We start from the raw sequence: 9,540 nt of genomic DNA, 5'->3' as shown, positions 1-9,540 counted from the left end.
CTCTACGCCGTCGACCACCGACGGCAACAGGCGACGAGTGCACGGCCGGGCCAGGACGGGTCGGGCCGTTCCGACCATTCGTCACCTCCGACGCCGCTCCCACGGTGTTTTAACTGCGGCGTCCGGGGCCACGTCGCCTCGGGGTGCCGCTCTCCTCGTCAGCGCGGGACGACACCTCACCGGGACGACGGGCCTCATCCCAAGCTCCATCATCAAAAACCGGCGAGTCGCGGCACCCCACACGTTTGGCCCACACACACACCCGTCACGCACTCAAACACCGCGACGAGAGGGGGGCCGGTATCACGCACCATCGCACCATCACGCACCACTCCGGGTACCCATATCGAACCCGGCCAGTGGTCCGTGCTGGCCGATCGTGTGGTTGCCGCATCGTCGGGGTCGTCGGCCGTTGTGGGGTATATCGACGGGGTTGAAGTGCGCATCCTGGTCGATACGGGAGCATCGGCGACTATTATTTCGGAATTAATTTATAATATTCTCCCTGTCCGGAGTCGTCCCTTGATGCCAGTTAACATACCATTCTATGCGGCTAACGGGGGCTCACTTGGCATCATCGGACAAATTCGTGCCCAAATTTGTATCGGGGAAATAAAATTATCTGGGCCGATTTTTGTTTCTTCCTCGCTGGCGGTTCCGTGCCTGCTGGGGACAGACTTCCTGGCCAAAATGCCGACTGTAATTTTGATCGACCAGGGTTGCATAGAGCTTCCGTCGGGCAGACGCATGGCGTTTCTGCCATCACCGGTTGCGACGCGGACGGCGTTCGCGACGGTGCCGGCGTTCGTGGAGAGAACGGTACGCGTCCCTCCGGGGACGCAAATGTTGGTACCCTTAAACTTCGGCGGCCCCTCGTTACGGGTGCTGGGGCACAAGGGGTACTGTTGGGACCGTCTAGGGCCGGGGTTAGTGGACCTGACTTACTTCCGGCCCAGACCATAGTGAGAGGGAATGGTGAACCCTTCATCGCGGTCCTAAATGTGGGCTCGCGGACGGTGGTGGTCCCACAGGGGACCGTGCTTGCTCACGCTACGCCGGTGCCGTGTGAGGAACCCGCCGTAAATAGCGTCAACACTGTCCCTGCGTCGCAACCGCATTCGGACAGCGATGAAGGGTGGCTCGAGGCGCTTTGTGCGGGATCGACGGACCTGTCCGATTCAGAGCGTCAACAACTTAAAACACTACTGCGAGAATTTTCCGACGTTTTTAGTCGAAATAAATATGATTTGGGTTGCACTCACTTGCTGCGTCACCATATTGACACGGGTGACAGCGCGCCAATTCGCCAAAATCCGTTTCGGTTGAGTCCCGCCGAAAAGGACCATGTCAAATCGGCTGTTGATGACATGTTGGCCGCAGACATTATTTCTCCTTCCACCAGCCCTTGGGGAGCGCCGATCGTCCTGGTTAAAAAGCAGGACGGTTCGTTGCGGTTTTGCGTTGACTTCCGGCGTCTTAATAAAATTTCGGTTGCCGACGCATACCCGCTCCCTCGGATGGATGAATTGCTTGACGCCTTGGCGGGAGCGCGATTCTTTTCCACACTCGATTTACTTTCGGGATTCTGGCAGCTTCCTCTGGATGATGAGTCAAAGCCTAAAACTGCTTTTCGTACACCGCACGGCTTGTTTCAATTCAACCGGTTGCCGATGGGCTTACACTCAGCGCCGGCAACTTTCCAGCGTTTAATGGAATTGGTTTTGGCTGGACTGCAATGGGAGTCGTGCCTCATTTATTTGGATGACGTTATCGTCTTTGGTAAAACTTTTGATGAACATCTCCAGAGGTTGCGGGCGGTTTTCCTAAAGATGCGGGCTGCTAATTTGAAATTCAAGCCCCAAAAATGCCATTTGTTGCGTGAATCGGTGCGTTATTTGGGGCACATCGTGGGACGCTCAGGTATTGCTACCGATCCCGCCAAAACGCAGTGTGTCAGCTCCTGGCCGACTCCCACCTCGGTGGGAGAGGTCAGGAGTTTCATTGGGTTCGCGTCGTATTATCGACGGTTTGTTGCTGATTTTGCAACAATTGCTAAACCCCTGCACGCTTTAACATCTAAAGGGGTTCGGTTCCACTGGGGTCAAGAGGAGGAGGCTGCGTTCCGCTCCCTTCGGGACGCCCTGGTGAAAGCCCCTCCCTTGATTTACCCTGATTTTTCGAAGCCCTTTTTGCTCGACACCGATGCGAGCAACACGGGTATTGGGGGTGTGCTTTCCCAGGTGGTTGATGGCGTTGAACGGGTGGTCGCGTACGGTAGTCGGGTGTTGTCTCCTGCGGAGCAGAGATATTGTGTCACCCGTAGAGAACTGTTGGCAATTGTTTTTTTCATCCAACAGTATCGCCCATATCTGTACGGTCGGCATTTCACCGTCCGCACAGATCATGCGGCACTACAGTATGCCCTGCGAGTTCAATAACCATCGGGACAGTTGTCTCGATGGTTGGAGGTTCTCCAGGATTTTGATTTTGAGACCACTTACCGTAAGGGCGTTCGCCATACCAACGCGGACGCTCTGTCACGCGTGCCAACCACCTCGGAATGTGCATGCCTCCTGGGGTCGGGACGTTGCAGACCTTCAGGGGACGCATCGGTTCCGATCCTGGCAGCCACCGACGACGACGAACCACTGCCTGATAATTCGATCGAACAACAGGGAAGGGATTCCCTGTTGGGGTTGCCCGTCACTGAGTGGGGGCGCCTCCAAATGGAGGATACCTCCCTCCTCGGGTGGCGTCGTCGCGTCGTGGGTGCTGGGCGGGTGAAAGGTGATTCGGGTGCATGGGAAATGGTACAGGGTCTGCTCATGCATTGGGACGGCAAATCACAGCGACATCGGCTGGTCGTCCCTTCTGAGTTGCGAGGCAAAGTGGTGTGGGCCGCGCATGAGCGCCTGTTACATCTGGGGACTCTAAAGACCCTTGCACTGATACAACTAGATTTTTTTTGGCCTGGTATGACAAAGGATGTTGGGGATCTTTTGAGTTCATGCCCGCGGTGTGCGCAACGGAAACCGCCGGCACGGGAGTCTAACCCGCCTTTGCAATCAATCAAGGTGTCCAGAATAAATGAGCTTGTCGCGCTGGACATCTTGGGCCCATTTCCCGCCACCCCCAGGGGCAATAGGTATTTGCTGACAGGAGTCGAGTATTTTACGCGCTGGCCCATGGCCTGGCCCCTTGCCAACCAGTCGGCAGCAGCCATCGTGGACGCCTTTGTTCAGGGATACGTCCTGGACAAAGGTGCTCCGGAACGGCTGCTGACCGACCAGGGTAAAAATTTTTCCAGCAAATTACTTAAACAAGTCTGTGACCTCTTAGGCACAAAGAAAATTCGGACCTCCCCGTATCACCCACAGACTGACGGAATGGTCGAGCGCCTGCATCGCACCATTTCGTCAATGATGGCACAGCAGGTCTCAGATTCACAGACTGATTGGGACCTGCATATTCAGGGGGTCTTGGCGGCATACCGGATGGCACCCCATGCAGCTACGGGATTTTCCCCCTTTTACCTTATGTACGGTCGCGAACCCGACCCGCCTGTTCGCGCCCAGCTGCAGATCCCCGACCCGCAAGGAAAAACTAAATTGGCTGACCACGTCAAATTTAATCTGGCTAAATTAACTGAGGCGCGGGATGCTGCGAGGTTGAACTCGGACCGCCGTCAAAAGGCGAACGAGCGCCTCAGGCTGGGTCGGGCGCATGTAATACAGTGGAAACCGGGGGACAGGGCATGGTTGCACTGTCCCCAAGTGCCCCTGGCTACTTCCCCTAAGCTGGCGCGGCCGTGGCGGGGCCCTGTGGAAGTGGTCGAGGTCTTGCGACCACAGTGCGTGCGCATTCGATGGGGCAAGCGGCGATGGTTCGTGCACCCCTCTCGGTTGAAACCCTTCGTCGCGGTACACAAACCCACTTCACGCATGCGTGGCCAGACGTGTGGGGGGTCGACCGACTCACTAGGTCCGTCTCCACCGCGCTCACCTAATGCCTTGCCGGCCGTGCCACCTCCAGGTGCATCGAGACTGACGGGCTCACGCCCGACCACCCCTTCTGGGGATACCAACAGTCACGCGGCATCAGAGGAGGTCTCACTCCGGGACGGACGATTACCACCTGACGGTCCGCCACCCGGGGTTTCCCCGTGTGAGGGGCCCGCCGCAAGGACACGCGCAAAAATGCGCAGACTGTTGTGAAACCGCAAGATGTGTATATATGTTGTGTTCATTGTGTGTTGTGTGGGGGGGTGTGTTCCCTGCCCATTGAATTTACATACGTTGTGCTCACCTGCTGTTGTATGTATGGTGGCTTCGCTGCAAATTGTATATAGCTTGTTCTTACGGAATTCGTATTTATTCAAGGGGGGGTGCGTCGGGTTGTTTTTTTTTCCTTCTTGCTGTTGCATTTTTTTTTGTGTTCTTGTTACCGTTCTTGTTATTGTTGGTAATTAGTGAGGCACACGCGCGGTTACGGTAAAAATTCATTTTTATTGTCATTCTGTATGTTGGCAGCCGGGACGGCTGCGAGCTATGTAGGGGGGAGTGATGTAGGGATGTTAGAGAGAGGGCCGTTATGTATGGCAGTCTATGGGAAAGAAACACAGTGGGCGGGGCTACGTGTGTGCACAGGGAGGTGCCCTCTGCGACGTCTGAGCCAGACACCCTGGGGGGGGCTGGTTTGGCGTTATGATCCCCCGGGGCCCCACCCCTCAGGGAGGGTTGGGTATAAAAGGGGACGTTATATGGGCTCGGGAGTTAGTTATGTTATAGTTAACTAAGAAGACGGAAGACGTCTTAGATAGAGCCCTGGACTCCCTCGTTCGATGTCCTTGTCAGGGCCGAACAGGATCGAGCCAGCGGCGTGGTCCCGAAAGCCAGAGCCGGTGCTCTTCTAAGAGCTGGTCTGGGACTCCGGGTACCGGCCCGACTTACCAGTGTCGGGCCAAGTAGCCTCCCCTAGCCCAGTAGTGGAGGACTGTGAGGTAGGCTAGGACTTAGCCAGGAAGTGTATCCTTGAGCTAGTCGGGTGAGGGGGCCGATACCCCCTCCAGTACTGTATGTCACATACGAGTTGTGTTGAATAAATATCCGTGTGCCTCCACCTCGGCGTCAAGTGTCTTCACCGGTACTTCATATGTGTAAAAGTGAGTATGCGTGCGTGTGTGTGTGTGCGTGCGTGTGTGTGCATGCGTGTGTGTGTGTGCATGCGTGTGTGTGTGCATGCGTGCGTGTGTGTGCATGCGTGTGTGTGTGTGCATGCGTGTGTGAGTGTGCATGCGCGTGCCCCAATGTGTGTGGCGAGCAGTTCGCGCGCTGTGTTAACAACCCGGTGACCCGAGTTTGATTCCCGCTCACGGCCAACACCAGTGACGATTATTTGAACTGGTCCTGAGGCCTCCCCTAGGTCTACGTAACCATCGCCACTGGGGAGACAAAGGCGGTGTGGTGCTGGCCACTCACCCCCTCGTGTGCTGTTCTGGCCTTCATAGGTGCTCGCTAACAGCACTTGCTCCAATAGTCTGTTCAAGCTATATGGGGAATCTTTGTCTTAGAAACAATTATCTGAACGGGTCCCGGGCCTCCCCTAGGTTGACTCAACCTCAAATGAGTACCTAGTGCAGTGTGTAAACATCGCCACTTTGGAGACAAATGCGACTAGGTCCCCTCGTGTTCTGTGCTTGCATTCATAGGTGTTCGCTAACAGCACTTGTCCCAACAGTCTGTTGAGGTTATACGGGGAATCGTCATTGCGTGTGTGTGTATTTGTGCGTGTGTGCCCCCGTGTGTGTGTGCGTGTGTCTGTGTGCGTGTGTGCCCCCGTGTGTGTGCGTGTGTCTGTGTGCGTGTGTGCCCCCGTGTGTGTGCGTGTGTCTGTGTGCGTGTGCCCCCCTGTGTGTGTGTGCGTGTGTCTGTGTGCGTGTGTGCCCCTGTGTGTGTGCGTGTGTCTGTGTGCGTGTGTGCCCCCGTGTGTGTGCGTGTGTCTGTGTGCGTGTGTGCCCCCGTGTGTGTGCGTGTGTCTGTGTGCGTGTGCCCCCCTGTGTGTGTGTGCGTGTGTCTGTGTGCGTGTGTGCCCCCGTGTGTGTGCGTGTGTCTGTGTGCGTGTGTGCCCCCGTGTGTGTGCGTGTGCCCCCCTGTGTGTGTGTGCGTGTGTCTTTGTGCGTGTGTGCCCCCGTGTGTGTGCGTGTGTCTGTGTGCGTGTGTGCCCCCGTGTGTGTGTGTGCAATTGTGGGAACTTATTACGCCCCTTCCGACAAGCAAGCCAGTATCAGGTAAGTTAAAATAAATAATATGTTGTCTATGTATGCCTTTGTCCGGGCAAAACTGCGTTGAACGGGTGATGTAGCCTGCATGCCCAGCCACCGCATGCCCAAGCAGCCTCTGATGGATAGAGCCCTAAACGAGCGCAACACGGGCTGGAAAAGAGATGGACTGATGCGGTACAGGAGGACGTAGAGCTGAGTGGACTTGCCGAAGACTGGTACCAGCGGTGTCAAGATTAGCCTCTATGGAGGAGGTTCGTGAAGGACATTACTCCAGAGGAGGGACGTTCGCAACAACGGAGCGCTTGGCGGATAAAATGCAGCAAGTTAGCACAGTCGGGGATACAGCTGGTAATTCTGCCAGTCATCTCAGTCAACAGATGGCACCTGGTTCTGTCCCGTGACCTGTCAGCGAGCCTTGGACACTTCTCGTGGCCTCAGAGTGCACCTGGCCTGGCACAGCAGGCGCTGTTGTGACGTCACCACTATTTATTGGCGAATAGCTGTTGTTGTTGCGGATGTGTAAAAGTGAGTGTGCGTATGTCTGTGCGTATATTATTATAAATCATGGCTAAAGATGGCTTACCAATACCTAATCATTAACTTGACACTGAAAATCTAGTAATGTCTTATTCATGCGTTAGGGAAACTGGTCTGACTGAGGCTCGTGTAATTTTAATTTTTGTGTGCAAAATCAATGCATTGTAGTATAAAAAAGCACGTATTGGTGTTGAGATCGGCTTATTCATGGGCACTCAGAATTGTACCACAAATCTCCTCTATTTGAACATACCTCTCGGTATGTGGCGAGCAAGCACCTACAATGGACAGTTTTGGTGGGTGGTGGTGTGATGCGCACAATGTCCGGCTGACTTTTACTGTATCTCCAAATTGCTAATGTCGGCACACATTACCACCTAATGCGGTCATTTTAGACTTAGTTGACTTAAGAGAGTTCCTGGGCCAGGTTCAGATACAAATTTCTGCCCTCTTGTGCACCGTGTCTAGGAATCTAACCCAGGTAGATGAGATTGTGAGATGATTTGTTAAACATCAAATCCAAAACTTGATGTAAATGATGAGAAAACTAATCACAAAAGGAAAATGCATCGTGTAGGCTCTATACTGAGTTAACACCACAAAGGTGTGCTGCTGCTGCTCACTAACATCAGGCAAACACTACTCCCATCACGCTTTGCGTGCATGTCACATGACCACCTACACTACATGTATGGGCAGTCATCGACAAACGAACAGGTTCCGTTCCTGAGACCCGTTCGTAAGTAGAATGGGTGCTGTAGGTCGGAATACAATAATGTCCTGTATTTAAATGCACGATGTAAAATGTTTTACGGTTCAACAAAAAGCATTGTTGAACTCATAAGAAATATTGCACATTTGCATGTAATGTAATAAATACTGTATAGTACGTAAAAGTGTAAATAAATTAACATCATAGAAAACAACTTTTATTTTCACTTTGAGTCCTGATGCTGGCTTGGAAGGAGCGTAATGAGTCCCTACAATTGCACACAAACACGGGGGTAGTCACACACACACACACGGGGGGGTACACACACACACACGGGGGGGGGGGGGTACACACACACACGAGGTACACACACACACGGGGGTACACACACACGCACATACAAAGACAAAAAATCCCCCGTATAGCCTTAAAGAACTGTTGGGGCAAGTGCTGTTAGCGAGCACCTATGAAGTCCGCCACGGCACACGAGGGGGTGGGTGACCAGCACCACGCCCGGCCGCCTTTGTCTCCCCAGTGGCGATGTTTACACACCGCACCAGGTACTCATTTGAGGCTGTGTCGACCTCGGCGATGCCCAAAACTCATTCAGATAATCGTCACCCGAGTGGGAATTGGGTGGCGAGGTTGGTAGCGTAGCGCGCGAACCATTGAATTACCTTCCCCCCACACACACACGGGGGTGGGGGGGGGGCACGCGTGTGCACGTACATACATGCGTCACACATACACATGCGCACTCACTTTCACACATAAGCACACTTACGTTCACACACACTCTCACACACACACAGTCCAAGTGGGAGGCTGACTCATTACATCTCGTGGCGGATAGCTCCGCTAAACAAAATTGTTCCATTCTTCAGTTCGTAAGTGCGAGTTCACGTTCGCAAGTTGATGTAAAAAAAAAATCTCATGGAAGATGGTTCGTAAATGTGATCGTACCAATTTGTTTGGGACATGTGTGTGAAAACACACGTGCATTGTTGAAGCTACTAGCTTATTACACACTGCACCACAGAGACCTGGTTACATGCACACATATATCATAAATATAATTAAACTCCAAATGCATCACTATCCATTGCAGCCTGCTTAGCTGGACACACACTGTGGGCGAGCATGTATCAATATTACTGAAGCGGTACGTGAAGAGGAGATTGGGCCAGTATCGATGACTCCTTAATACAGTTAAATCGAAGCACCAGATACTGTTTTAGGCTCAGTGGGCAAGGCTGGTTCGTTAATCACAATGTCATTTGATCATAATGCTTACTTTAGTTAAATGATCAAAATATAACTCGCTAATATACTCTACATGGTGTGATTTGTTGCCATTTTTCTTCACTCTGTATTTATTTTTATTCCTATTGTTCTTGCCACCTGTCCTGTACGTCATGTTTGCCAGGGAACCGATGCTTTGTGTTGATGAAACCCGAATCAAGACCTTCACAGCTCACAGGGCACTTCAACATAAACTGAACTGGTTACACGGGCTGCTTTATTGCCCTCCTGATAGTTCAGGGCCAAGAATCGATCACCGTGTTGCTGGGAATGCACAGAAGCAGTGGGAGCACCACATGCCATGCCTGCACGGACGCACATCCACAAGACAGAGATCTCTCCCCTTTATTCCGACCTACCACTGGGACTCGTGTTGTTTGCCGAGAACCTGTTAAGGTCACCACGAATGGCAAACGACGGAGAGGTGGGTCCACACCTTCTCCAAGTTTTTAGATCGCGAGGTTTACCGTGAAAGCTGAGTCTGATCTCACCGTACAATTACTCATTCAGGCTGAGTCAACCTTAGGGAAAACCAAGTCCAGTTTCACATTTCATTTGACCACTGCTGTGAATGGAAGGCGACCAGGATTCCAACCTGGGTCACTGGGATCATAGCGCAGTGCGCTAAACCACCAGCGCACGTGCAAATGCGCGCACATAATACGCGCATCTCATCCCCAAACGCCCATCCATGTACCTCCATCTCCCC

The sequence above is a fragment of the Lethenteron reissneri genome, chromosome 12 (genome assembly GCF_015708825.2).
Source record: "Lethenteron reissneri isolate LAM-NWPU_2019-01 chromosome 12, ASM1570882v1, whole genome shotgun sequence".
Taxonomy (NCBI): Eukaryota; Metazoa; Chordata; class Hyperoartia; order Petromyzontiformes; family Petromyzontidae; genus Lethenteron; species Lethenteron reissneri.
Note: the sequence above shows the minus strand (reverse complement) of the source record.